General features: G+C 42.3%; 1 protein-coding gene and 1 long non-coding RNA gene across 2 annotated transcripts in view; both read left to right on the forward strand.

Annotated features, from left to right (window-relative positions):
* Positions 1 to 23,406, forward strand: part of LOC130377544 (tumor suppressor candidate 3-like) — a 150,844-nt gene that overhangs the window by 16,720 nt on the left and 110,718 nt on the right.
* LOC130377560 (uncharacterized) lies at positions 810 to 5,601 on the forward strand. The gene is made up of 3 exons (XR_008894257.1): positions 810 to 2,487; positions 2,586 to 2,677; positions 2,812 to 5,601. It is a non-coding gene; the product is annotated as an uncharacterized LOC130377560 (long non-coding RNA).

Below are 23,406 nucleotides of genomic sequence, written 5' to 3' on the forward strand. Positions count from 1 at the left end.
GTGCACGGTATTCTGTTTCTTGGTTGTTGGTGATGAGTCCTATGATGGTTGAGTCGTCCGCGTACTTGTACAGGTTGACAGAGCTGTGGTGGGATGTGAGCTTGTTTGTGTAAAGGGAGAATAGCCAGGGTGAGAGAACACAGCCTTGGGGTGTGCCTGTACTGAGGAAGAGAGGGGAGGATGTGGTATTTTTGATCTTCACCTTTTGTTGCCTGTTCCAGAGAAAGCTTTGAATCCAGTGACAGATGCATGGGTCGATGTTCATGTCCAGTAATGTATTGAATAGTTTGGCCGGGTTTATTGTGTTGAATGCAGAGCTGAAATCCATGAACAGGATGCGGGCATATGTGTTTGTGGACTCCAGGTGGTTCAGAATGTGCTGAATTTCTAAGTTGACTGTGTCCTCAACTGACCTGTTGGCTCTGTATGCAAATTGATATGGGTCCATGAGGGGGGTGGTGACAGATTTCATGTGATTTAGTATGATGCGCTCAAATTATTTCATAACTGCTGATGTCAAGGCAATGGGTCTGTAGTCATTGAGGCAGGAGATGGTCTTGGTTTTGGGAACTGGGATGATGATGGATTCTTTGAAGCAGTTGGGTACTGAGCTTTGGCAGAGGGAGGAGTTGAAGATGTTGGTAAAAACCCCGGCCAGCTCCGCAGCACAGTGGTGGAGAACGGAGGGGCTAATGTTATCTGGGCCGGGGGCTTTATTCCTCTTAAGTCCCTTGAAGGTGCTCCTTACCTCCTCCTCGTAGATGGTGAAAGGGGGGGGGGGAGGGGGTCTGGGAGAGATGGTGGTGGAACCGGTGCCTGCTCAAACCTCCCATAGAAAGTGTTAAGTGAATCAGGAAGCTGATTGTCGCTGTCAGGTGTGGGGGTGGGTTTCTTTTTGTAGTTTGTCATGTTTTGTAATTTTTTCCAGATAGAGCGAGTGTCACTATTAGGGATTTGTTCTTCTAATTTAGTGGCATAGTTGGATTTGGCTCTTCTTATTGCAGATCTCAGTTTGTATTTGGCTGCCATATATTGTTCTTTATTTCCTGTCAAATGTGCTCTATTTTTCTCCTTTCTTATTATCTTAATGTCCTGGTTAAACCACGGTTTATTATTATTGTAGTGTTTGACTTTTTTGAGTGGAATGCACAGGTCAACGCAGTAATTGACGTATGACGTCACTGCTTCGGTGACGTCGTTCAGGTCACCTGCGGCATGGAAAATATCCCAGTCCGTGCACGCGAAACAACCCCGAAGTTGTTCAATGGCTTCGGGGGACCAGCACCCGAGAAAGGTTGTTGGTGTTTTGGAGGATTTAACTTTTTGCCTGTATTTTGGAATTAGCAGCAGCATTGCGTGGTCGGACCTGCCCAGCGGAGCCCTAGGGAAAGCACGGTAAGCCTCTCTGATGGAGGTGTAGCAGTGGTCAAGCGTGTTGGTCCCTCTGCTGGGGCAATTTACCTGCTGATGGTAGCCGGGGAGCTCAGATGATAGGTTGGTCTGGTTAAAGTCCCCGAGGACGATGACTGCTGTGTCCGGGTGTGAATTTTCCAGGAGACGTAGTTGGCTAACTCGGCTATGGTGGTGTTAGCGTTAGCCTCAGGTGGAATGTAAACACAGATCATAATAATTGATGCGAACTCCCGTGGGAGGAATGATGGTCTGCATTTGACAGTGAGGTATTCTAGGTGAGGGGAACATACATGTGTTAGTTCAGTAGAATTTGTGCACCAGCGTTCATTTATCATGATGCAAACACCAACGCCTTTTGCCTTGCCTGATAGTTTGGAAGATCTATCGGAACGATTAAATGTGAAGCCTTGAAAAATTACCGCTTGGTCTGGTACTGATTGATCCAGCCAGGTCTCTGTCAGGCAGATGGCAGAGCAGTCACTGTAGTCTTTGTCGGTTTGGATCATAAGTTGTAATTCGTCCATTTTGTGCCGGAGGGATCTTACGTTTGACAGCAGAAGGGCTGGGAGCGGTGGCCGGTAAGGTCGTCTCCTGAACCTGGCAAAGGTGCCGGAGCGGCGGCCCTTTTGGGCCGGCTGCCATGGTGTTGAGTGGCTTGCGCTGTCGATGTTTAATTCCAGTAATTTCTTCTCCAGCAAGGATGTAGATGGGCCCAGATCACTGTGAGAGGTGGATCTGAGGTTTAGAAGCTCCGATCGGGTGTACTGGATTATGCACGACACTTTACAAACAAATAACGCAGACACTAAAATGACAGACAGGAACACTGCTTGTACTGTGGCAAGCCTCACGGCCACCATCTTCCTATGCCTCAACTCCCCTCAAGAGAGAGAGAGAGGACAACTTGGTCTCTCAGAGCACAGCTGTAGCTGTGCTGCGGGCAAAGGCTTCTGTAGCCATGTAACCGCTCTGCTCTTCCAGACAGCGCATTATGTGCAGCTGGGCCTTGACGTGGTTCCACCTTCCCTGGTCTGTACCAGTCAACCACCGATGTGGCATCGACCGAGAACACAGGTGTGCTGTTGTGTCCTCTGTTCAAATCATACACTTCAGTTTTTGTCTAGAGTATATGAGCATTTCCTGTATGACTAAATTTTTGTTGTTCGTTTCAGGGAATCCATCCAGAGGCTGTGAGTGACCTTGTGGTGAAAAAACCCAAGTCGGTTGGGAAGAGTCAAGTCCACACTCTAAAGAGCGTATGCTGGTAAGACATTTGTTTTGCAATTTGCACTCACACTGTTAAACTTGCTCATTATGACAAGATGCATATTAGAATATATCTGTTATCACTACAATATAAAAAAAAACAGTCCCATTTTTATTTGACGTTTCCTCTAGGGCCCCTACCAGAACAACACATCTTGGCGTCTGGAGCAAAGCTGAGTGAGATTCCCCCTCGCCCCCTTTGATGTCCCACATCCTAGAGGGAATATCCAGCTTGGAGTTAGTACCATCTCAGCTGTGCTGACCTGGAAGTTGTCAGCAATGACCTCTTCTTTAAGGCCAGTTGCTACTCTACAACAGTAGATGAAAAACTCATCAATGACTGGAATCTTCCTTGAAGGGCTTGGTGTTGGAATTGCCTCTTGTCCAATCCTATGTGCTTTGCTCCATTAAACAATATATTGTGTTGAGGGGCAAACAGACTCCCAAAACACTTGAAACACTTCTTGAGATGGAAACCGAGTGTAATTTCATGGTCTGATCAGACACACGAAATCTGTTGAGGACAGTTTGTGGCCCCATGGATATTTCTTGCAGCTTTGCCTCCAGCTCAGCAATATACTCCAGGGCATCATCCAGTGCACCTACAAAAAAAGAAGACAAATCAGTCTTCATTACCATTCATTAGTATTCACCCTGTATTTTTATTGTATTGTTATTCTGTATACTTAACCGTTTATTTATATTTATTATTATTTATTTATTTGTACTGTTTTTTGTTTTTCTTTTTTTATATATTAACAACAGGTTAATTGTTGAGTGTTGTACATTGAGGGCAAAAACCAAAGTCAAATTCCTCGTTTCTTCGCAAACCTGGCCAATAAAGCTTTATCTGAATCTGATTTAATATGCAACCCCAGTTTAACAGTACGTCTGATGTTGATTGAATGTTTTAACGTTAACCATGCAATGTTTGGCAAAAGTATACAATAGCCCAACAAGTGTTGAACACAAATAACAGACATAACAGCTAGTTAGCACACATCTACTTACCGGCAGGGGGGCGTGTCGAGTAGTCATGTTCCCTGGTACCTCTCCGGTCCATTTGTGTTTTGTCCTCTCCTTCAGCTTTTCGAGCTGACACCCGTTTATACACAGGTGTTTTCTTCGGGGCTGTGGTGTAGCTGTTCCAGTCAAAACGACTGGGAACAGCTCCAGTATTCAGCGTAGCACTCCCGTCGTTATAATCAGCCGCTGAGAATTGCCGACTACAGACCAGTGTACTCCCCTTCTGAATTACGAAATTAACTCTGTCTGATCGCCCTGACCCACTGCTGTATTGGGTATTAGTTGGGAAGTCGTGGAAAGGTAAATACGGTTGTTTTTGGTTTTGAATTGGCACATAGAGGTACACAACAGAAGCTTTTGTTTTTTGACTGCGCCATTGTCAAATATCATGGACTACTCGACCGGAAGTCCCTTTACCCGGTGAATGCAAAATCGAACACCGAACCAGGAAGTTGGGAGATAGGCCTATTGGAACGCAAACTCCTTATACCAGCTCCAGATGACCCTTAATCTGATCATCTTCTGGATATTCTACAGGTCTTCTCGGGCCGTAGTGGTAGGCCTCCTGCCTGACCTTCAGGACAGGACCCAATAGCTGAACAAGGAGGTTTTCAGAACAGTCCAGACCTTCACCGCATGTGAACGTGTTGTAAGTCCGATCCGGGGTCATTTAGATTTACAACAATTCAGGACATTTTCAAACCAGGTTTCTTTGGTTTCAGAGCATGTTTTTAGCAGCTGTCAATTCTGAGAAGCCTTTAGTTCTCTGCATTCTTAGTTCTAAAATGCCTGGATAAATCCTCCAGCAGACTCATTTGCACGCAAATACTTCCATTACTTTATACAATGAATTGAATCTAGCATGTAGAGCTGGATTCCCCCGCTGACTTGGTTATCTACATGCCGTGTGCCAGAGCAGTTCTCTGGCCGTCGCAGCACACTGAACAAGTACAATGTCTGATCAGGTACCAGATATGGCTGGGGGACAAGACGGTTTCAATTGAAAGCAATTTAGGGCTTGATTTGAAAATGGGCTGGGTTAAAACAGTGTTATTTTTGGGGCCTTGAGAAACAGCCTTCCTGAGCAGAGTACAGACCACCAGCTGGGAGGCTCTCTGGGCTGATTGTTTCCTCTACGTCTCTCTCCTATTAGCCCCAGTCATCTGAATTATTGATGTATCGTTTTCAGGGCTGTTGGTTTTTTCTCTCCTCCCAAGTGACAGATGGCTTGTGTTGTTAAGTAATTTCTCTACTCTCTCTCCACCCTCATCCCCCCTTTCTCCTCCCTCTCCCCCCTCTGTCCGTCTTTGACATTGTGGTAACAAATGTATCGCAGGATAAAAGGAAGTGTTAACTCTTCTTCCTGCGTTGTGTTTACAGGCCATCTCCATAGGCTTGACTGTGAACAACAAGTATTGTCACGCATCGCAGTGCCATCCATTTTGACCCCTCATATTGTGACGTTGACCGGGCTCTCCGTGGCTCGTCTGGTATTTCCACCAGGAGCCTCTTTGGTTGACTACAGCCGTAATGGTTTTGTCATTGAGGGTATCCTGAATTTCACTCCTTTTGTTTGCCTCGAAGACTTCTTTCTCGTCAATACTCAGCAGCATTGTCGATATCTGTTTGTCATTCTTCTGAATTGACTGGAGCTGGTACTCTAGTGAGCAACCGGTTCCTTCCAGCCTCAGATGCACAGTCCTTACTGCACAGCATTCAAATGTGGATTTGAAATGTGAATGTCAACCATACAAATGTAGCTTTGAAGCAGCACTGCTTTCTTTCTTACAGCACTCTGACTCTCAGACTTTGCAGAAGTTGCATTGTACGACCCTTTGTATTATCAACTGCATTTTGAGACTATAGCCCTGGGATGTGACTATAGCCCTGGGATGAGACAATAGTCTCATCCCAGGGCTATAGTCTCATCCCAGGGCTATAGTATCATCACAGGGCAATAGTCGTATCCCAGGGCAATAGTCTCATCATCACAGGGCTATATTCTCACCAGAAGGCTGTAGTCTCATCAGAGGGCTATACTATCATCCTCACAGGGCTATAGTCTCATCAGAGGGCTATACTATCACCATCACAGGGCTATAGTTTCATCACAGGGCTTTAGTCTCATCATAGGGCTATACTCTCATCATCACAGGGCTATAGTCTCATCACTGGGCTTTAGTCTCATTAGAGGGCTATACTCTCATCATCACAGGGCTATAGTCTCTATCACATGGCTATAGTCTCATCACAGGGTTATAGTCTCATCAGAGGGCTATACTCTCATCATCACAGGGCTATAGTCTCATCACAGGGCTATAGTCTCATTAGAGGGCTCTAGGCTCATCAGAGGGCTATACTCATCACAGGGCTATACTCTCATCATCCCAGGGCTATAGTCTCATCATCACAGGGCTATAGTCTCATCCCAGGGCCCTGTGATCAAGGTCCCCCCCCTGTATGAATGATCTCTTCGCCTTGCACTGCGAGTCATGTAAAGTTATTTCATTAGTAACACGCTATTTTTCCATTCATACTTAGTTTATGTAAATCATTAATCTTTTCATGCGTTCAGAACCCTTGTCTATGCATCACATATCAAGTGGGGCAAGGCACAGGGCAGCAGCACTGAAGGTTGCTCTACAGTCTGAATGTTTGAACACAACAACATCAAAAAGCAGATAGGCCTACCTAGGATCCCGTATGTAGAAGTCTTAGTAATACACCGGGCAGAGCAACATCAACTACGCTGGACTTAAGTCTGACTTAATGTTTTATAATATATGTTTTACAGTATGCGCGGAACTGGTAACTGACGCCGGCAGGTCCATGCTTCATGCGTGCCCACAGCGACCCTACGAGCGCTATAGTATGAGCGACGACTGCTTTTATTTCTGCGGTAACGGTTCGACCAAATTCTGTCAAACTGTGTGTGGGAGCACTACACAATGCATAGAGCTAAAAAGTGTGTTTGTTGCAAAAGCGAAAATGGCGTGGCACGGAAGCGCAAAGGTAATGATACAACATTTGAAAAGATGTTGTATCGGAGTCATCCGTGACAAGGAAGGGGGCTGACAGCAGGGTAAGTCAATACAAAATCTCACATTTATTCAGTTTTCAAGTAAGAACATGCAACATAAGTCTCTCCTTTCTCTTGTTTGGTGTGTTAATGTATTCGTTATCCAGCTTTACAAGCATGAAAAGCTTATTATACTAACGTAAGCATTAGGTGTGTGTGTGTGTGTGTGTGTGTGTGTGTGTGTGTGTGTGTGTGTGTGTGTGTGTGTGTGTGTGTGTGTGTGTGTGTGTGTGTGTGTGTGTGTGTGTGTGTGTGTGTGTGTGTGTGTGTCCGCGTGCGTGCCCGCCCGCCCGCGACATACTATACTATATCTAGTATAGTATGTCGATACTATACTAGATATAGCACTATATTATATCTAGTATAGTGCTATTTTACATGCTAACATTAACATTGTCGCTGCAGAAAAAACAACCAACTATGAGTGGCTTCCTGATTGGAAGATCATCATGTACACCACAGCAAGCATCTGTCATGACAGATAGCATCCTTAACATGCTTGTCACTGACATGAGGCCTCTGTCAATGGTCGAAGATGACAGCTTCAAGACAATGACTCACACCTTGAATCCTGGTTATGGAAAGAAAATTTGAACAGACATTCAATGAAGTGAAGACTGCTTTAAACAACGGCAACAACAGCAAACTTGCTCTCACCACTGATGTTTGGACAAGTTAAGCCATTGAGGCCTACCTCGGTGTTACTTGCCACTACATCACAGACGATTGGGACATGAAGTCAATCTGCCTCACTACCATGCCACTGCAGGACAGACATACTGGATCCAACATCGCAGAATGGTTGGAAGAAGTTGTAGCCAGGTTTGAAATCCCTCCTAGCAACATGATTGCCATAGTCCATGATAATGGTGCTGTCACACCAAAATTGTACCGGGGGCGAAAATTGTACCTCCTACATAATCCGAAAACATTACGTCATTGTTCGACGTGATTGTCCACTGCCAGGCAGATTTCAAAAAACATTTGCGCTCATGTTGCCAAAGGCGAAATGACATAATACAGATAACACTTGTTTTTACTTTATATTTGTATTGTATTGAATCTATCTAGTAAACTGAGTGTTTAAAGTGTATCATAATCTAGCTAGCTTGTGTTAATACACTCAGTTTACTAGCTAAATGCAATTAAACAATTAAATACAATACAAATATAAGTTAGCAACGCTAATAAATGTCATTTGTAAAATAAGTGATTTCTGCTTAATGTTATTTCGTCTTGTGACGCTCAATGAATGAGCGCGAATGTTGGCAATTGTTCATGAACCTTCCTACGTCATCGTTCGACGTGATTGTCCGTTGCCAGGCAACGTTCAACTAGATCGTCCGTTGCCAGGCGACGTTCGACGCAATTGTCCTTTGCCAGGCAGGTTTGGAATTTTGAACGCAGATTACGTAAGCGGTGAAATTTTCGCCCCCGGTACAATTTTGGTGTGACAGTGCCAATGTTGTGGCTGCGGCACGCATCCTGGAGGAGAAGAATAGGTGGTCATAGGAGAAGAGTGCATTGCAGTTGTCATACCTTGAAACTCGTGATCGATGCTGCAATCGAAGCATTGAAAAGGCTGTTGAGGCTGCAAGATGTCTCGTGGAACATTTAAAGAAAAAGTGAGCTAGCCAGCGGTAAGGTACGAGCAAAACTCCAACAAATGGTCACACCTGAGCACAGCCTTGTTCAAGATGAAAGCACAAGGCGGAACAGCACCTTTTATATGGTCAGTCAACTGATTGAGCAAAGATGGCCTGTAACAGCAACACTGTCTTACATCTCTGTCACACAGAAAGGAAAAAGGTACCATGATTTGAAACCAGAACAGTGAAAGAAGAACATTAGAAGAACATTTAAAAGCCCTCAAGGCTTTTGAATGTGCCACTGTGTTCATGCGTGCAGAGAAATACACAACAATATCTGCAATACCTCCACTTGTGAAGGGGCTATCCAAGTCCACCGAGAATGTTGCCTACGAGTCGGGGCCGTTGCAGGCTTTTCAACTCACTGCTCGTCACTTCCACCAATACAGCTTCTGCATCAACACCTCTTGCCACTCTACTTGATTCACTCCTTGGTTCCAGCAGTGAAGAAGGGGATGGATCAAGTGGAGATGATGATGATGTCAACACCAAAGTAGGAAAATAAGTCCTCAGAAACTTGCTAAGGAAGAAAACCCATTGCAGTGGTGGAAGAATAACAAGGACAAATATCCGATATTGGCCAAGCTAGCCAAGTCCTACTTACGCATCCCTGGCACCTCGACACCATCAGAGCGGCTGTTCTCTGCCGCAGGCAACGTAGCTTCCAAGAAGAGAGCAAGCCTTAGCCAGGTGTGTGTGTGTTAGAGCACCAGGCAAGAAGGCGTTAATGTCAAATGTTAATGTTGAAACAAATACAGTGTGGACAGATTGGTAACTTGCATTTTCCTTTATTTTTTATTATTTATTTATTGTTCTAACAGATCAGGCACTTCACTGAAAACTGAAAACGTAATTTTGTGCACTTTATAAAAGAAAGGAGCCTTTTAATTTTTGTATATGCTGTATATACATTTACATATAAAAATGTATATCATACATTGTATGTTTTTTTTTTTTTTTTCCAGTGTTTGATATTTTTTAATATTAATATGACTTTTCATAGCTCAGGGACGTTGGAGCAATAACCTGTTTTTAAACTTCAGTCTGCACTGTGAAAGTAATGTTTTGTTTTTGAATAAAGATGCGGCAATTACAAATGTTTCTCTTTTTTATCCGATTCATCGATTAATCGAAAAAATTATCTACCAATTAATCGATTAATAAAATAATTGTTAGATGTAGCCCTAGATTCCTGTATTCTTTCACATCGTAATATATCTAGAAGAACAAAAGCATTGCAACGTCATGCCTTTGTGTTTATACACCCACTGACCTTGTTATGGTTCTAGACACACAGACAGCCATTACCTCTGCACAGGCCCTCCTCATTCATCTGGTCTCCCTGGCTTCGGGAGGGGCAATATGGGTGTGTTACAAGGACTAGTAGTTTCCTTTAGAATGCCTTGAGATAAAAGAGAAGTTATTACTGGCTGAATCCCATCTAATGCTTCGGGGGACAAACGATACTGTCGAATACAAGGCAAAGTAGCATCTGACTTTAATGTAACTTTAAGAGGTGGTGAAGAGTTTACAAATCCTGCATGATTTTTATGCATGGCCCATAGTTTAGATGGTACCTGGGATAAACTCTGGGGTGGACTGTTATCAGGAGACGGTGCTGGAGAGTGTTTTTCGAATGTACAACTCGAATTCGCAAACAACAGGGTTTTCAAATCTAGTCTCCAACCGTCAGACTGTAGCGTGTGCAGTATACCTGTAGAGGTCGCTGATGAACTAATGGGTTTTGTGTTGTGTAGGGTTTTAATCATGTTTTCTAATTATTGGGGTGTATGTGTTGGTGAAATAGCTAGTATGATGTGTGGTACTGTTGTATCATCGTGAAGGAGAGAAAATTGGTATTTTGTGAGAGACACAACTGCAGCACAACCGGCCTAACCAATGTATAGTTGCGTGATAGGATTAAATGCATCAGTGTGATTTAGAAACGAGCACGTCTTCTGTTGATATTCTATTGGTACGACGTCGTTAAACAATGTAGCGTTACAATGAAAGGTTTCAAAAGGCAACATTTGCGTTAGACCAACGGCGAGAGATGGGGACGTTTTAGACAAACTTTGAATGTTTTCGATATTGCAGATATCAACACTAGGTTTTCCTAACAATCTCCACAAGTAAGCAGTAGTTACTTCGGTATGCGTTAACAATTGGGAAGCCTGAATCAACTTATTATCGGGTATTTGCATAAACAAACCATCCGGAGTACCAAAAATTACTGCATTTAGTTTACACAACATATCTCTTCCCATTAAATTAACAGGAGAGGAGGGAGAGATTAAAAACTTCTGTTCAAACGGGACATGTGATACAATAGTAGGAACCGGCTTTGATATTGTTTCACTCATCGCTATGCCAGCAATACCAACCGTTCTCAATGTTTTGTTACTTTCTTGTAAAATACCAGTTTTGTTAATAGCTGATACTGTAGCACCAGAATCGACAAGAAATTCAAAATGGTTTTGTCCTACCTGCACGGAGCATTTAGGATTTTCGGTGGGGGTGGAAGACAGTTGAAGAAGCGTTGTCTGGATCGTTGTTTCCTTCTCCAAGGGGTCCTAGTAATGATTATACTCACCTGGGCATTGGAGGGGGTTCTTCATGGTGTGGGGGCGCGGACTGGTTCCATGGGCGGGGCCGACGGTTTGGCCTCGTCGCTGTGTTTCTTTCTGCAATATTTGACCAATCTTTTCGCAGTAATAGCATCTGGGGGGGTTTCCGTCACGTGTGTCCTTTCCATACAGGTCGCTGTGGTTATGGTTATCTTTAACTTGACTTTTTTTCGAATTAAAATCGTATTGGTCTCGGTCATTCTCATAAGTACGTTCTCTGTACTCCTGGGTCTGTTTTTTTTAACTGTCTTTTGTTCCGTTCTTTGTAGTTGTGCTGCAGAAACATTCCTGCTTGATGGTTACTTAGGTTAGTTTTCTTTTTATCTTTAAACATGCCTAAGCGTTCCATATTAGCCAATTGTGTGGTTAGTTGAGTTAGTGTTTTTTTCTGCCGTTGCAAATCAGTTAGAATGAGAAGAGAGGGAGTTTGTGGGTTAAGGCAGTTTATAAACGTTTGTACAGTAAACATCATATTTGAGTTAGGCCTGGGCGATATATCGATATTTTTTCAAACGCGATATGAAATGAGACCATATCGTCAACATCGATATAATTAAATTTGCGTTGAAATTACAGCACATTTGTCCCAAATAACACCAGTTTCGAACCGCGCCTGCCGCCTGCTATTTCGTAACTCTGCTTATGTCTCTCCCGCTCTGCCTCCGGCTCACACACACAGTCTCTACCTCCCCCCCCCCCGCCCCCCCCCCCCCCCTCCACTGACTCACGTCACTTTTTGAAATCGCAAAACATGAGCCGTATTCGAAATCGTTCACTTTTCATTGGGTATTTTAAGTGCACTATATTCTGCATGAATTTAACCACTGAGAATTTGAATACCACTACAAAATGGCGAGCACCCTATATAGTGCACTATATCCGTGATAGGGAACGATTTCGAACACAGCTATGGAGTCCGCCTGCACAAGCAGCTCTGAGGAGCTTGTTTGCAAGCGAAAGACCAACGGCTCCACAGTATGGAAATGGTTTGGATATAAGGTGTCTGACGAATTACAAAATCACGTAATTTGTAGAGAGTGCTTAAAAACTGTCGCAACCAAAGGGTTGCAATTCTGTGCATAATATTCCGGAGGTGCACACCGCTTTTGGCCGTGATATTATATGTTATAATGTTCTCATATACGAGGCGGAGGCAGTTTCTAGTCCACGTTTTATTCAACCATCAAACTGTATTCAATTCTGAACGGTAGGAATAGTAATTGTAAATCGAATTGGTAGGTAGGTATAGTAATAACGGTAACTCCACAGTAACTTCAAGGTTTCTCACTCCGCGAGACCCAAACATAAAACATTAAAGGTCCCATGACATGAAAATATCACTTTATGAGGTTTTCTAACATAAATATGAGTTCCCCTAGTCTGCCTATGGTCCCCCAGTGGCTAAAACTTGCGTTTGGTGTAAAACGAGCACTAGCTGTTCTGCTCGCCTTTGAAAAAACGGAGGCTCAAGCGCGCTGATTTGGAATGTTTTTAGGTCCGTCACAAAGCATCTAAGCTCCTCCCCTTACTCTGCCTGGCCCGCCCAGAGACGTTGGCCCGCCAATGAGACACGACCGTGCGAGCGCCACATGTGTGTGTGAATACACACACTGTAATGCAAGTGTTTCTTGTCGGTTCTTTGACGTCTCTTGTATTTCCACAACGAGACTGTAGTGGGGGTTATCTGAGCCATGGTTGAGAAATAATTGGGGGAAAGGAACTTTGGCTTTGACTCGCTGAAGTACATGAACTGCGACATGCCTCCCGTGTGTTCTAGAATATTTACAGAACACGGCTAAAGGCTGTGTGCGCCTCGCCATTGCGATACATCCACTGTAAACAGAACGCAGGGTACCATGGCTGCAAGCTGCTCAGGGCCACACCCCCACCCTCCTCCTTGACCCGCCTCGCTCCTCCTCATTTGCATTATAGCTACAGACACCAAAACAGCGCATTTGGGGGAAGCTCAATGTGCGACTGGCTCGGAGTGGCTGTAACTGCACCAAGGCAGAATTTCGGGAACGTCTTTGAATACTGTGTTAGTTGCCCACTAATACCTATATCAAAGAATACATAAAATAGCATGTCATGGGACATGACATGCAACGGCCCCCCCACGCAGTCGTTACGGTTCATAATATTTCGGAGGCGCACAAAGCTTTTGGCCGTGATGTTATATATTATAATGTTCTCAAATACGAGGCGGAGGCAGTGTCTAGTCCACAGTTTATTCAACCATCAAACTGTATTCAATTCCGAACGGTAGAAATAGTAATATCAAATCCATCCCCCCCCCCTCAAACATCGATATTTATCTTATATCGATATTCTGCTTGAAGATATCGAGATATGACTTTTGGTCCATATCGCCCAGCCCTAATTTGAGTCCATTGTTATTCCAGCGCTTTCCTCCCATGTGTGTCTAAAACGTTGAGAAAATTCTACGGGGGCTTCATCTGGTTTCTGTATGGTCTGAGTAACAATGGAAAAGTCAGCACGACTTGATGCTTCGGCTTTTACCACTCTTTCACAGACTGTGTCCAACCAAATGTCTAGGGAGATGTTGTTTCTTCTGATCCCCATTCGGCTCTTTGAGGGACGTGAAACAATTCTCGAACTAATTGCCATTTTGAACCGTATGCCAATTTTAGAATGATTAACACGTCTCCTGGTAATGGACTGTAAATTGTACACATTTGATTCAACCAATGTAAAAAAGGTGTTGGCGCGCGAAGGGGATCTGGAGCATCTTTGGCCATTGATTGCGCTTCACTTGGTGACCAAGGTTTCAATATCGCGGAGTCGCCTATTGTTATTTTCGGGCATTGCTCAATTTGACACGACTGTGAGGAGGTTGTAATGGGTATTGTTGGTGCAGCGCTAGACGCTGTACCTGAAGCACCGAGTTGATTAGATTCTTTGGATTTTCGGGTTGCGATTGCTATTGCGGCGAGTTCGGTGTCGTCTAGTCCGTTATCTGTGGGCAGTTTGGGAAACAATCCTGTACAGTCTTGGTTAACGGAAAGTCCTACTTTACGCGCTAGTTTCTGCAATCTGTTTAGGTCTATAACGAGTTGACGTTGGCTCCATACACAAAGTGTAGTGAGGACGGTTTTGTCTTTTATGTTGTTTTGGGCTGTTTTAATAGCGTCTACTTCTGCGGCTGTTAACTCTATTTCAGTCATTAATTTATCAACATGTTCTGCATTACTAGTTGCTGTTATGTCCAACAGAGCTGTTACAATTCTGGCCAATCTGGGTTGATTTGCATCGTTTTTTGGAAAATGTTAGACGCAATTTCTGGAGTTAAGTCTTGTTTACCTGGTTTCGGTATTGGGTGTCTTTTTTCCGTGCGAATCCATGCATCTAAACAATTCTGTGTGTAATGAAAATCCCATTTCGGATCTGGTCCAGATGTTATCGTTTCTTTTAATTCTTGTAGTTTGCAAGAATCAAAATAACCACCTATTGGCCAACAGCCATCTGTCCATTCATACACATCATAAGTAAATGGAAAAACCGAGTATATGCCTTCTTCTCTCAAGACTATATCTGCGGGGGATCTTGGTGGCACTATAGGATCGTTTTTTTTCTTACCATAGCGGGTTCTTACCAGGTCCGCTCTTTTTTTAATTTGCTTAGATACCGTTATTGTCACCTTAGCGTCCCGTTTTGATGAATGGGCGCCCATTTTACTTCCTTATGACTGTGGGAGTCAGACGTTCTCTTGGAAAGAAAACACAAACAAATTAATACAAATAAAGGAATACACACACAGCTGATACAACAGATAGGGATATACGAAACAAAACACAATCATTTGGGTTATAGTTTTACGTCATGAATTCTTTAATTCTAAAAGTATGTTAATGTATTTAATAATTTTAAAACATGTGGAACTCAACGTAAATGGAGACCACAGATCTGTTTGATAAAGAAACAAAGTAATGTTACCTAACTGAATGACATTAATCATTTTGTACAAAATCTGTAAATCAGAGTAAAGTCAATGTCTCAAGGGAGCCTGATTTATTTATTTCTATGTTAGTTTCAGGGTACTCACTCGTGGTTTGTCAATCAAACCTGTTTGAAGAAAAAACTTCTGTAGAGTTGAATTGTCCTCTGGCTCTGGATCATTGTCCTGAACTGCTACGTTTTTCGGGCATGCGTTCCTTGGACATTGCTATTTATCTGAAAAAAAATCTATACAATCTCTCAGATCATATTAATACAACTCAGCAGTAAATCTATTACGATCACATTCAAATACATTTAGAATTTCGGGACGGCGTAAAAACTGCTTCTCCAGCGCTGTGGAGAGAAGAAGGGTCTACAAGAGGTTGTAGACAACATGAAAGCAAAGCATGGAAAGAAAGTTTAGGATAGAAACACGGCGCGAAAAATACAAAACATAACAATTAGGATGAGACACAACGATGTTCTTTATATATTTTTTCTTTTCACAACCGAGGGGGGCCTATTCCCTCAGATGTTTCAGTGCCACACTTACTGCTGGCACTGTTTTCGGCCGTAAAGGCCGGACGTTATTTCTCTATTATATTTAGCTTTAACACTCGTCCACTTTTCTGAAACAAGATAAGTTTAGTAACATGACAAGAAAAGTTGAACAGTGGTTAAATCAAATTTTCCGCCGTCGTTGGTGTCTTTAGGTTGGGAGGCTCCTCTATTTTGTGTACATTGATTCATTCAGGCTCAAACAACATGAGGCCACTCAATTCATCCTACTTGGTCTTCCCGTGGGCGCAATCATCACCCCTATTTGAAATAGATCTCTTGTCTATATTCATCATACCAGTGATGATATGATGAGCAGTGCAAAAACCGCAAGCAGTGCAAAAACGGCGGTCAAAGGTCCGGGTCAGAATTGCTTATCTTCCGAGGGACATACACTACCCATATCATGTGAGGTCCAAAACTGGTTGGCCGTATGTGGGGTCCCAAACTGGTTTATTACTACTTACTGAATGGAATTTACTTGGAATTCTTACCAACCTAACTCTATCAATGTATGTAGTTCTCTGGAGGGTTATTACCCTTAATGAGAGTCGTATTTTAGCGAGTAGAGCCAATACAAAGGAGTCTCCGATGGTACAGGACATCCACTCGGATAGGAAACTCAAAACGTTGCAGTCCAAGGTCGTGATAAACCTCCGCCAACACTCCTACATACTTCACATAACAAGAGAGAGTCTGCAGTGCGGAATCTTGCTAATGATCCACAAGGCACAAGCTTCCCATTCGTAGGAACAAACAGTCTACTACCGGCCAATCCTTGATGCCTACGTAGTACGGATCATCAATTGGTAGGGATACCTAATTCTTGGATATTTTAGCAAAAAATATCAGACAGAGCCTCCGCCTAAATAAGAATTTAAATGAAACCTCATGCTTTTAGATCGCTCTTCCCGAGGGCGTCATATTCACCCTTATATAAAATAAACCACTTGTTTACATTCATCATACCAGAGGCAGGGCAATTATCCACTTATCCCCCCTTTCTTTTTAATGTACGAAGTTCTCTGGAGGGATTATTACCCTTAATGAGAGTCGTATTTTAGCGGGTAGAGTCAATACAAAGGAATTACCAATAGTATTGTACATCTACTCATAGGAATCTCAAAATGTTGCAGTCCAAGGTCGTTATAAACCTCCGCCAACACTCCTGCATACGTCACATTAAAAAGTGAGCTGAATATTTGTTTTAGTGCTAATCGCATCCAAAGGTCCGGGTCAGATACTATTCGCATGTGTTCATCCATTTTCCAAATTCCGGCAAATTCAGAGGGTCTGAATGGCAAGATAGTAATTAAAAAAAAAACATAACTTACCAGTCTGATGATCTCATATTGGGATCCTGCCGACAACGCCATTTGATGAAGAGAAACTTCTCTCGAGGACACGTCGGACAGCGAAATATTTGATTTAATCTTAAAGCATGATCATGGGAAAAGTACAGGCAGCAAAGTTACCAAGGATACATTTCATGAGACAATAGATGAACAAGATTCTTATAGGGAAACGTTTTCATTGTTGGTAGGGAGTGGGAGTGACCTTAGGCCAAGTAAATTTGCAATACAATAGGTGGAAATTGGACATATCTGCATGTCTGTAAGACATGGCTGTTAACAAGTTTACACAACAAAGATGTCAGTCGATTGGCCTGGTCTCAATACCAGACTCACTGGCTCCAGTGGGAATTCAAATCCGAATTACCTTAACCTCTCTCAGTTAGAGAGGAAGGGATGTGTTTTAAGATACAGGGAGAATGTATACAGTTCCTTCTAATGTGCATAATAATTATATAAACAAGGTTAATTTAATATTTATATGATTGTATATTTATAGTTATGATTGATATTTCCACGACAGGAGGACTCATTCAACTTTTTTACACTGCCAAATATTCACGTCTTATGCCTTTTTCCGCGCATTTACACTGACCGAGGTAATATACCGGCTTGATTTTGAACCCCAATTTACCCTCTTGGACCCAACACATATTGGTGGTTTCATTTTCATGTAAAGAGAATTAGACGGCATCACGGTTCCAGGGGCGGGACTTGGGTAGAGGTGTTAGGCTGCGTTGTCTCTACGACAGAGACAACTCAGGGATATCGACATGAGTAGTTTTAACGGGTGAGACGGCCAAATCCACAAGGTGCTGACCATCATGGGAGAGAAGGTGGTGCAGTCGCATTTAACGAAGACGGGGAAAGATGGTGCGAACTAGGGGAAAGGAGCAGAGGAACTTTCCTTATGATAAAAAACAAATGGTCAGCATAATAAAGAATATGTTGGCGTTTTTGCGTTTGTAGCCTAAACTCAGATGTATACTCATTCTTGCATGATAGTGGCTTAAATAATAAAATAATAAAAACATACAGAGAATGCAAATTATAAAGAAGTCTACTCTCCGCGGGTAGTCCCGCCTACTCCAAAGAACCGAGAAAGCCTGCTCCTTGACAAAGTGCGATTATACCCCCTCGGTTTTACGTAGGCAAGACAGTGAAATTGCAGGGTGTGCCAAGCCGCGACCATACCGCCTTGGCCGTGTGAAAATGTCTATTCTCCCTCCAGCTGGGCGTCTATGGCTACATTGGCTCTGTAATTTGGTTGTGTCTCCCTTGCTCCCTCATAACCTGTTCCCTATATAGTGAACGCTGTATAGTACAGTAGTTAGGGGATAGATATAGGGGGCCATTTGAACAATGATGATGTGCATCAATCCATCAGGGAGACGTTTTGTGGCATAAAGAAGCGCAAACAGTTGTTTCATGGTGACCGCTCATTTACATGAGATTTCTCTGCAGCAAAAGGTATGCTTTGGAAATACGTGCATTTGTTGGACCCTCATTAATGTTGCATTATGGGTATTACACTGTGCACTACATAGGGAACCATTTTATACACATTTTGTACACGACTACAAAACAGCCTTAATAGTGTGTTAAATAGGGCGCAAGTGGACACAAACACACACACTCCCTGTCTGGCTTTCTTGTGATTGACTCCATTCCTCATTGTACGACTGTATGAGTCTGGCCAAGCTTTTCACTCTCTTTTGTATTTGTTTGTTTCGTCTCAAGTTCTGTTTATCTGTCTCTCCCTCGGTCTTGTCCGTCTCCCTCAGTCTTGGTAACGGTACAACGATAACTCTTGTTGTTCCTCTCCTCTGTGCCTTTCTTTTGAAAGTTTCTCCCTCTCCCTTCTCTTCCCGACACCTAGTTTTTTTCACCATTTAACCTTTTGGAAAATGGCGTGTAATTTTCTTCAGTTGACAATGATGGAAGGCACAACTGCTCTTCCAACTGTGAAGGACATTAATACGATGCCCATTAGAAAGTTTCTGCTTTAGCTTAGTCCAGTCTGAATGACTGATGCATCAGAAAGATACAATGTATATACATACTACATAAAAGTGTTTTGAATTAGTTTTAATGTTTAGTTTATGTAGTATATTAGTTGATATACTTTAAGAGGGATGTGTGTACAGTATTCCACTTTTAAATGACCGTACATTAAATTATTCATCAGTCGTCCTATTTTGATCACATTAATAGTTCAAGAATAATCAAACCAATAAAGAAAAAGCACCGAAATGATTCCATTGGAAATTAAGGGAACAATTTGTAACATGTACTGAACAAAATCCTAGATTGACCATCATAATTCTTCAGAGTTTAGGGTAACATCCTGACTCTAAATACTTTCCCTTCCGGTCGGCCCGTTTGTTAGTCTGTTTGCCAGAGTGTTATGATTCCCTTTTGTCCAGATATGAAATATGTGCTGCAGCCATGAAGGCAAGAAGCCCACAAAGTAGATCCACCAAGATTGTACTGATTCTACCCAACCTGAGAAGCCTGGAATCAATGGAGCTGAACTTGAAGTTGGAGAAGGTCTCTAGCCTACAAGGATTTCAAGACCGACATGAGTTGGCAAATTAATTGCAAACCCGTTGTTAGCTGATCAAGTTACAGTGTAGGCCTTGTTGTCGTGTGTCGTTGTGTTAATTCTGCACTCACCTTAACCCAGTAATGTTCCCTCAGTTTCCTCAACCTGGCAACCCACGTGAGCTTGGACTCCAAGGAGGGGGGGCGGCCTGCAGTAAATTTTTTTAGCACACGGTGTCCATGTTACATATTGTACCGTTAAACCTTTGTACCAGATATGAGGCTGTTGCTCATGTTGGGTTTCGGATGTTTCTTTGTTACCTCTGATTGCAGCGAGGCCTATCTATCTGCATTGCTAATTAAGCTCAGTCTATAGCAAGCACTCCTGGCAGCTCAGTTCTTTAGGAGAGAGGCTGTTATCAGCGTGTTCCCATGTAGAATGGGTTTTATATATTTTATTCTTATGGGTGTCGAGCACACCAAACCCCCTGTGGGCTTCGATCCATGCTGTTTCCCCTACCCAGGCTGCTAGACAGGCTGTTAATACAATGTTTACCAGTTCATCAGACACACACCACTTCATCACTTCGTGTACTGTCAGGGATGGAGAACGATATAGTACACCCAGAGAGAGTATAGTACACCCAACTAGATGTTAAAAACTAGATGAGGATGATTCCATGGCTGTCCTTGTGCAAACCAAACTGGGCATCTTTTGTTTACCTCTTTGAGACAACAAGGGAGCATAACAAAGGATTGTAAAGCAGCACTCTTCTTGAAGAATGGTGGCAATCAAATCTATTCATAAATACATTGAATGAAATCCTCTGGTAGATTACATTTGATTAATTCAGATGTCCATGTGAATCAACATAACAAGCCAATGGTTTAAAATATTAAGTATAATATAAGCATTTATTTAACAAAACAGCCAATATAAATGTTTTCAAAGGGCAGAAAATGTATTTATGATGTCCATGATCTTACTCCGCATGAGCAAGTGTGTTGTTGGAAACGGGATGTACGAATTCTTTGAGCAAACTTTTTTTAATGGATAAGTTTCTGTTGGATATCCATGGAAGGGTTTACGTTTCATTATGAAAAAGGTTCCAGGAGGATTCTGGTAGATTCCCGTCTCCTCTGGTGCAGGGTCATGAGAATCTTTACAATCAAATCACCATAAAAACAAACCGTGCTTTCTCATTATTGGGGTTTCAGTCTGACTAAAGCTGAAGTGGTGGGATGCGTCCTTTCCATCCCATTCTGTCCAGCTCCTGGAAAGCCTCTAAAGAGCTATTTATTGATCAAGTATAGCATGGTGTGTCAGTATATATTCATCCCTCAAACTTCAACAGTTTCAGTGTTCATTTGGACAATCATATTTCTCAATTATTAGGCTTTCTATGCATGAAGATACATAAAAATTAAAGTAAAAAATGTTTTAATCTTTGAATAAATTATCAAATAAGTGCTGACACAGCATATGAGCTTTCTTTTATTCAAGGCTTGATAACCCGCTTTCTTTTCTGTTTTTCTTTTCAAACAAATTTGAAAAGCTACAATTGCAGAGAGCGCGAGGTGGTCGGAGCTCGGCTTGCAGACTGTTTATCAGTTGGCTTCCGGAGCATAATTATGTTTCATTGTTGGGATACTACCTTAAATGTATGTCGTGCCACTTCACTGTGGCCCTAAACAATAAGCCCTGCTCCATGGGCAAGTTCAGAAGATGCAAACTCACTGGTTACAGCACCTCAGCACCAAGGCAAGGCAAGGCAACTTTATTTATATAGCACTTTTCATACACAAGGCAGACTCAAAGTGCTTCACATATAAACACTGTCATACAATAAAATAAAATAATAGATATTTAGCTGAAAGCTAAAGCAAACATAAAATAGAAAAAGGCATTTTAGTATTAAAATAGAAAATAAAGGCAAAGTAGAAAGTGCAATGTATTTAAGATTTAGCAGAAAGCTATAGCAAACAAAAGTCTTCAGTCTTGTTTTAAAGGTGCTCAGAGTTGGGGCAAGTCTTAAATCCTCTGGGAGTTTATTCCAGCTATTTGTTGCATAGTAACTAAATCCTGCTTTCCCATGTTTTGTGTTTACTCTGGGGATAATTAACAGATTGGTCTCAGAGGATCTTAGTGGTCTAGACGGCTGATGTAGTGGAAGCATATAAGTTAAATATTTTGGGCCTAAACCATGTAGGGATTTATAGGTTAGCAACATGATTTTAAAGTCAATTCTCTGACCTACAGGAAGCCAATGTAATGATTTCAGAATTGGTGTAATATGATCAAATTTTTTGGTCTTTGTTAGAACTCTAGCAGCAGCATTCTGAACAAGCTGAAGCTTCCTCAGAGTTTGTTTTGGGAGACCTGTAAGGAGACCATTGCAGTAATCAAGCTTACTAGTGATAAAGGCATGTACAAGTTTTTGTAAGTCTTCGGTGGACATGAGCCCTCTAAGTCTTGCTACATTTTTAAGGTGATAATATGCCGATTTTGTAACTGATTTGATGTGACTGTCGAAATGTAAATCTGAATCCATGATAACCCCTAGATTTCTGGCTTTGATTGAGGTTTTCAGGGACAGAGAGTGAAGGTGTTCGGTTACTTTAAGCCTTTCCGTTTTAGAACCAAATACAATTATCTCTGTTTTGTCCTCATTTAGTTGAAGGAAATTTCGGCACATCCATTCTTTCACTTGCTCAATGCACTGGCACAGCAGATCTATGGGCCGATAGTCATTTGGTGATAGCGATACATAGATTTGCGTGTCATCAGCATAGCAATGATTGTCAATATTGTTATTTTGCATGATTTGCCCTAGTGGGAGCATGTAGATGTTGAATAAAGAGGGTCCTAAGATCGAACCTTGTGGGACTCCACATGTCACGTTGGTTGATTCTGATACAAAGTCACCAATGGAAACAAAGTAGTTCCTATTTTGTAGGTAGGACCTGAACCAATTTAAGACGGTGCCTGAAAGCCCCACCAAGTTTTCTAACCTGTCCAGAAGTAATGTATGGTCTACAGAGTCGAATGCAGCACTGAGGTCAAGTAGCATTAGTATTGAGATTTTGCCAGAGTCTGTGTTAAGACGGATGTCGTTTACAACTTTAATAAGGGCGGTCTCCATGCTGTGCAGGGGTCGAAATCCTGATTGGAAGGTGTCATAGCAACCAGTTGATGCCAAGAAGTGATTAAGTTGCTGGAGGACAACTTTCTCAATGATTTTACTTATGAAGGGTAGATTTGATATTCGTCTGTAATTGTTAATAACAGAGGCATCTAGGCTCCGCTTTTTTAAAAGGGGTTTAATAACTGCAGTTTTCAAAGCTTTTGGGAAATTGCCTGACTGGAGAGAGTTGTTAACTATCTGCAATATGTCTGCTGCTAGGCAGTCGAAAACATTCTTAAAGAGGTTGGTAGGTATTAGGGATGGGCATTTGAAGAAATTTCCTTGATCGAGCATCGCTAGAGTTATCGATCAATTATCGATTAATCATTAACTTTTTTCTAGGCTATATTGAAATTCCCGTTGGTAGAAAATGCAGCATGTTTTTATCAATGAAATCTTTATTCCAACAATAATGTATGGGCCAACATTAATACAATACAGTTAACTTGAAGACCTACAACTGTTTAACAGTTTTAAAATAATAAATACAGGCATTATAGGTTATAGGCCTATGCGGCGCTCGTAAAGTCCGAACAATGCGCCTACAGGCGCTCTTAAAGGTTTGGAAACGATTCAACAAGACTAAATCTGTAGCCTATTCCAATTACAATAAGTAGCCAACTTATCGGACAACAATAATCAAACAAAGGCAGTAGGCTAAAAGTGGGCATTAAACGGTATAACTGTTTTGAAAAGACGGGGGGAAAAAGGCCGACACATAATGCCTATAGGCTGCAGCCGGCGCGCGGA

The sequence above is a fragment of the Gadus chalcogrammus genome, chromosome 3 (genome assembly GCF_026213295.1).
Source record: "Gadus chalcogrammus isolate NIFS_2021 chromosome 3, NIFS_Gcha_1.0, whole genome shotgun sequence".
NCBI lineage: Eukaryota > Metazoa > Chordata > Actinopteri > Gadiformes > Gadidae > Gadus > Gadus chalcogrammus.